This window comes from Pteropus alecto, unplaced genomic scaffold (genome assembly GCF_000325575.1).
Source record: "Pteropus alecto unplaced genomic scaffold, ASM32557v1 scaffold45, whole genome shotgun sequence".
Classification (NCBI taxonomy): Eukaryota; Metazoa; Chordata; class Mammalia; order Chiroptera; family Pteropodidae; genus Pteropus; species Pteropus alecto.
The window spans coordinates 18,018,998-18,025,125 of record NW_006442491.1 but is presented as its reverse complement, the minus strand read 5'-3'; the positions used below and the strand labels follow the sequence as shown (position 1 = coordinate 18,025,125).

Below are 6,128 nucleotides of genomic sequence, written 5' to 3'. Positions count from 1 at the left end.
TGCCGTGCCTCTCATAAGCCTGGTTAAATCCCATTTTACAGGTAAGGAAACTGAGGCTCAGAAAGATGCGCTTGCATCTACATAGTAGATCTCAAAAATATTTCTGGAACAAATAAATGAATTGAGAGATACCATTATTAAAACACAATGTTAAAAAAACCTTTCCCTATCACTTAATATTTTTCAACAACATCATTTTAATGGCTGTATAGTATTCCATTCCACTGTCATGTATCATTGCCCTGTTGCCAGGAAATTGAATCATGGTTGTTTCCTTTTTTTTTTGGCTATTCATAGCGATGCTGTAGTAAATATTCTCTTTAAATCTTTCTGAATCTCCATTATATAGTTAGGGTCAATTTCTAAAAAGATACAGCACAAAATGTCTCCGAAGTTTTAAAGAAATGTGACTGTTTTCTTCCTAAAAAAGTATTCCAGTTGGCCTTCTCACCTGCCATATTTGAAGGGACATATTTGGGCTGAGTTGTCTTTGAATTCACTGCCTCATTTTGTTCTTGCATAGAATATCCTTAAAAGTGTTATTTATTTTTTAAAATAGATAATACACTTATAATGTAAAGAATCCAAAGCTACAAAAAATATTTTCTAAAAAGCTTTTCTTCTTTCCCCGTCCCTCAGTCAGCCCAATGGCCAACACTGAGACTGGCTTCTGGTAGGTCCTTCCAGAAAAGTTCAGATGCAAGCAAATACGTAGAGAGAAAATATCCTTTAAATGAAATGAAACAAAATAATAAAGCCATGGTATGCACAGAAGATAGGGAACTGACGTCTGAAGCTGATTTCATCTTGGTTTCGAGCTGAGTGCAGAAAACATTGTCAAGGTCAAGGTGCTGGAGGAGGCACTGAAACAGCCTCAGGCCTGTGTACAGGGTGAGACGTTATTGTTGCTCATGTGCTGAGTCAGGAAAGGTCATAAGGATTGCCCAGCCCTCTCTGATGTGGGCACACTAATGACAACTTGTCCACTTTCTTCTCCTCCTCCTCCTCCTCCTCCTCCTCCTCCTCCTCTCCTCCTCCTTTTGATTAGTCATTTATTGATCAACATTTGGGCTATTTCCAAGTTTTTAAAAAAGGGTGCAACAAATACTTGAGTTCATCACTCCGTTTAGGATTAATTTCTAGAAGTAGAAGTTCTGGGTCCAAACCAAGGATATTTTGAATTTTAATTGATATTGCTAACTTACACTCTAAAAAGGTTGTACCAATTTACAAGGCCCATCTACTTATTCTTATGGGCTCTCCCTCCCCACCCTTATACGGTGAGAAAGGGAAGTGACTAAGATGCTTTCAATTACTCTAAATTGATTGGTATCAGGTACTTATAACCCTCGAAAATAAGGGACATCACCAATATGCTGTTGGCAGGTGAAGATTCTCTGAGTACTATAATCTGAATGTGTGCCCAAATGATTTCTCTTCATGTGGCCTCATTTGGAGTCCAGAGGAAGTTCCTTCTGCCCTCTGCCTCACTTTTCTAATCTGAAATGAGGCTCAGGGTTTTTATGTTGTTTTGTTTTAAACTCTAGGGCATGCAGGGCAGAGGAGAGCTTTGAAGACTTAAGGATCAGCAGGCCCTTTACCCAGGCATCTCAAATATCTCTCAACCCCTGATTACAGGTGTAGATCTCAGAGAAGAATCTGACCACCGTGCTGCTGTCGTCATTCTTGACATTAACGTGGAGAAGATGAGATCTGAGAGGCACCCTAGCAATGTGTTCACATGGTCATATGCTTCTGCAAACTCTACTAAATCAAGGTATTTTAATCGCGCTGTTAAAACCACCATCTCCTTCCACTCTTACTTCCCATTGTGTCAGACAATGATGAAGTAAGGGTTAGCATTTTGGGGATCTGGCTAAGAGGACCTTGACATTTCGTTTGGGTTTAGTGGTTTTAATTATGTTGTTTCCAGTCACCTTTGTGAATAAATTATTACCAACTGACCTGGTATAAGGAATGGCTTCCAGAAACACTCCTACCTAGCACACTGAGCTGGCTCCACTGGCACAGAGATGTGAAGATGTAGAATCATAGGTCATGTCTCAATAGTTATGAGGGGTCTTACCTGCTTGTGAAAAGTATTATGGAGGTATGTCAAACAGAAAATTCATAAAAGTAATTTTATTTTTCTGAATTTTGTAACATTTGTGGAACTTGTCATTTGTTGTGTTTTTAATCTTTCTAACCAAGAAAATTTTATTTTTATTACCTAATTTTGTAGTTCTTTTCTTAAATAAGTCTCCCTAAATTGTATAAGCCTCAGGAAGTACAAAGTCTTCATCTGCTGCTGTTGAGCTTTCTCTGTGTCTTTTAGCATGACAGACTCCTCCTTGCCTTTCCTCACTGCTCCTGCCAAACGGGTCTTATACATTTACATGGGGATATGACAGAGTGGTTGAGGGGACTCCTGCTGGATCCAGACAAATCTTTGTTTTCTCATCTATAAAATAGGAATATTAGAATCTCTCTTCTCAGATAGTAATGAAGTCAATGAGAAAATGTATGTAAGGCCTCGAGCACAATCTAGCAGAGGACACAGTTAGTGACAGGTTTGATATTTAGCTGGCCCTTGCAGATATAACCAGACTCCCTGTTCATGACAGTGTCTGTTCTGATTTGGTTGGTGCCCATGTCAGATGCACAGTCATTATTAGCTATTGATATATTATTAGTCTCCCTCCCCATCTGCCCAAGGCATGTACATAGTAAGTGCTTAATCACTGGCAATCCAATCCAAGAATTTTAAAAACACTAGATGAATACAAAACAGAGGCTGGTTCTAAACTGAGCAATGTCCTAGACCCAAACAGTGACTCACAGTGATGAAATTTCCTCATATCAAAGAGCCCTCCAAGTTAATTTATTCTAATCCTCTTAAGGAATGATTTTTTTCCTGACATGTTTAAATATTGGAAATCTGGAAAATCCACAAAAGCACAATGAAAAAATTAACTGCTGTTATTATAAATGATTATAGATATATATGTGATGTTATAATTATGTATTTAATACATATTTGTTGTACATAGTGTATTGAAACACACTTTAAAAAATCTAATACTTCCTAAGCATTTCTCCCATACTTTAAATATCTTTTAACTACGTCATTTTTAATGGCTACATAATATTCCTCAACAGAAAGTGGGGATAAATAAAGGTACCATCTCAAAGGGATATGCCATGAGCAATGACAAGAATTATGTCATGTAAAGCTGCCTAGCATGTAAAAAGCTCAGTAAATTTAGCTCCTACACAGAATAGATTTATATAATCAATCCCTTTTCGCTGGGCATTTAGGCTATTTCCATAATTTTGCTATGATAAATAACACTAGGTTATATTAATCTTTGCTCATATCTTCGATCATTTCCTTAGTAAATTTCGGGACTGCTGGATAGGCACATTTTAAAACTAACCCACTCATCGTTGTGCTGTTAGGGGAATAGAGAGGCAAGGGGGCTTGCCCGGGCTTATATAGCGAGTTAGCTGCGAAGTCGGGACTAGGAACCGTCCCAGTGACCCTAAGTGGTGGCTCACCAGCTGGGGACTGAGAGAAAAGTCCTGGCTGACTAAACTGGGCACCGGGACTAAAGCGGTCTCCGCAAGAACAGGAGGCCTGCGCGAAGGGGCGGGGCGGGGCGGGACAGAGCGAGGCGGCCAAACAGCGGCGTCCATCCGCTGCGCTCACCTGCGGAACCAAAGCTAAACGGTCGCCTGGCAACCCGGGCGGCGCGGCATTCGAACGGAAGCGAGGAACCAATCAGGATGTCCGGGGCAAACCATCCCAATGACGGGGGGGAAGTGCATGCCCACTTCCCCTTCCTCTTTGCCCCGGGACCTTCACTCCGGTGGAGGCCTTGGGACAGTCAGATACCCCCGCTCAACTCGGGTGCGGAGGGCAGCTCTGAAAATGTCTCTGCGGGTTCCTACGTGGGGCTGAGCCCCCCGAGTGGCGTTGGGCGCGGCCATTCCTCGCTCGGGTCAGAGCTGTCAGCCTCTCCAAGACCCGCAGTGGAGGAACCAGGACTGGCCTAGCAGGCTCCAGGTGAGGGCGCGGCTGGTCTGGGGCGCGAGCCCTGGTCTGGGTGGGAGGGCGATGAGGGGTATGTTAATCGACCGCCTGCGGTGTGCGTCCTCCACGGTCGTACCTCTGAGGAGGCGGTGTTACTACATGTCACAGATGAGAACGCTGAGATCTGAGAGGCAAGTGTCAGCCTGGCGAGATCTGGCAGAAAATCCAATTCAAGTCTTTCTGCTCCACCTCGCGGTCTCTAATCTAGGTAGATCTAGATTTGCCTCAGAGGCTTAGTTAGGCAACTGGTAGTCACTTTTTCAGCCTCCCAGCAGCAGGGACATGGCCCATGGAGCCTTGGCTGGATCACCTCCGTTCTCCCCCTCCCCGACACCGCCCTCCTGGTGCCCTTTCTGCCTCTGTCTTCTCTGCTAAGAGTTGGACTCAGAGCTCATTTGGAGTCCTTCTGACTAAGGGGTTCTGAATTGCAGTGCTGTCTCTCTCAGAGGGCCGCTCTCGGGGGATCGGGCTGGACTGACATTTCTGGGCTAGATGCCAGGTGGGCAACAGGTGCTCTGATTCCTGGAGTCGCTGTTGGACTTTTGAGAATCTGGCCCAGGTTGGGGGAAAGGATAGAGGCAGCCCTTCAACAGAAGCCACAAGAGACGGGAGTTGCTGGTGGGGTGGGGAATCCTCCTGGTGGAGCATTTGACCTAGACCAGGTCCTGCCTCCTGCTGATGGCTCCTTCTTCCCTCCAACCCCTCAACTTTCTCTTGTTGGTTTCCTTCTGTTGGGGGGAAATTGAGATTCTAAGAAGATAAGACCCTTGCCCCAAATCACACAGTCAGACTTGGCACTGCTGGGGTTGGCTCCCAGTCAGTCTGGCTTCACTCTTAGAATCCTAGACACTCAGAATCCATAGCATCTGAGAATCTTGGATTTCTTCAAGGGGAGTTACTTATCTTCTTTCCTGGGAATCCGCCTCCTGGCTCTGGGGAGGAGCTCTGGGAACTCAGAAAGAAAACAACTCTTTCTTTCATTCTTTCAACAAATATTTACTGACTTCATATGCCTTGCCCTCTCCCTTGTCTATTTTGTTTTTCTCAGGAGCATTTACCCCATCAGTATATGTTATTTCTTATGAGTTTATTATCTTCCCCAACTGGAATGTGACACAAGGAGGGGCTAAGATGTGGTATTCACCTCCAGTGTAAAATTGAGGGGCTCCAAAACCATCTGTAATTGAATTAACTAAAGTTGACATTTATTGACCATTTGCAGTGTGTTCTGCTGGTGGAAGATCAACTCATATGGCCTCTGTGGAGCCCAGTCCCCACCAGAAGTTACTTAGTAGGAGCCGATGAGGTCTTTATATACTGAGGTAGCACAACATATATTAGTCAATAGCATATATTATTAAATATATTAGTAACATATTACAATTAATAATATATTAATGACATGTTATTGAGAACAACATGTATTATTGAATAAAAAGAGTAAGGTGAAAACAACACAATCATTTTGCCTTATGTATAAAAACTAGGAAGCACATATATTGCTTGTATCTGCCTAAAATCTCCCTGGTAGAACCCACAACTGTCTGGTTACAGTGGTGCCTGCAGGGAGGGGAACTGGGTGGCAAGGAACAAGAGTGGGAAGTTTATTTTTACTTCATTCTGTTTATAACTCTTGAATTTTGAGCCATATGCAAATATCACCTGGTTGAAAAATTAGCTACCTTAAGGTTTATCCAGGGCATTGGTGGCCATGACAACATTTCTGCACGAAAATTTTTAGATGCTGCGAAGCAGACTGAAGATAACATGCTTTTCTATACCATATTCTGTTTTTTTGAGCAGCGAAACCAGCGTTTGTGAGGGAACCCTAATTTCACACCAGGAGAACACTGTGAAGAACATGTTGCTTTTTTCAAACAGGTTTTTGGAGACCAAGCTCTAATGAGACCTACGACGTTCTGAAATCACTCGCTCGTTTTTTTATATATAAAAAATATGTACAAAGTTAGTTTATTGCATTAATAAAGCTCTTTAAACTACAAAAAAGAAAAATTATGTATAATAGATTATATAT

At 42.7% G+C, this 6,128-nt stretch overlaps 1 protein-coding gene across 4 annotated transcripts in view; it reads left to right on the top strand.

Moving 5' to 3' along the window:
* Positions 1–3,809: 3,809 nt before the first annotated feature.
* FAM110A (family with sequence similarity 110 member A) overlaps positions 3,810–6,128 on the top strand; it is an 11,740-nt gene continuing 9,421 nt past the window's right edge. For 3 of the 4 annotated variants that reach the window (XM_025039950.1, XM_025039949.1, XM_025039948.1), the window contains exon 1: positions 3,810–4,066. The gene's annotated coding sequence lies outside the window, so the exon portion shown is untranslated. The remainder of the gene's footprint in view (positions 4,067–6,128) is intronic. The other variant, XM_006921678.3, reaches the window with a different exon arrangement.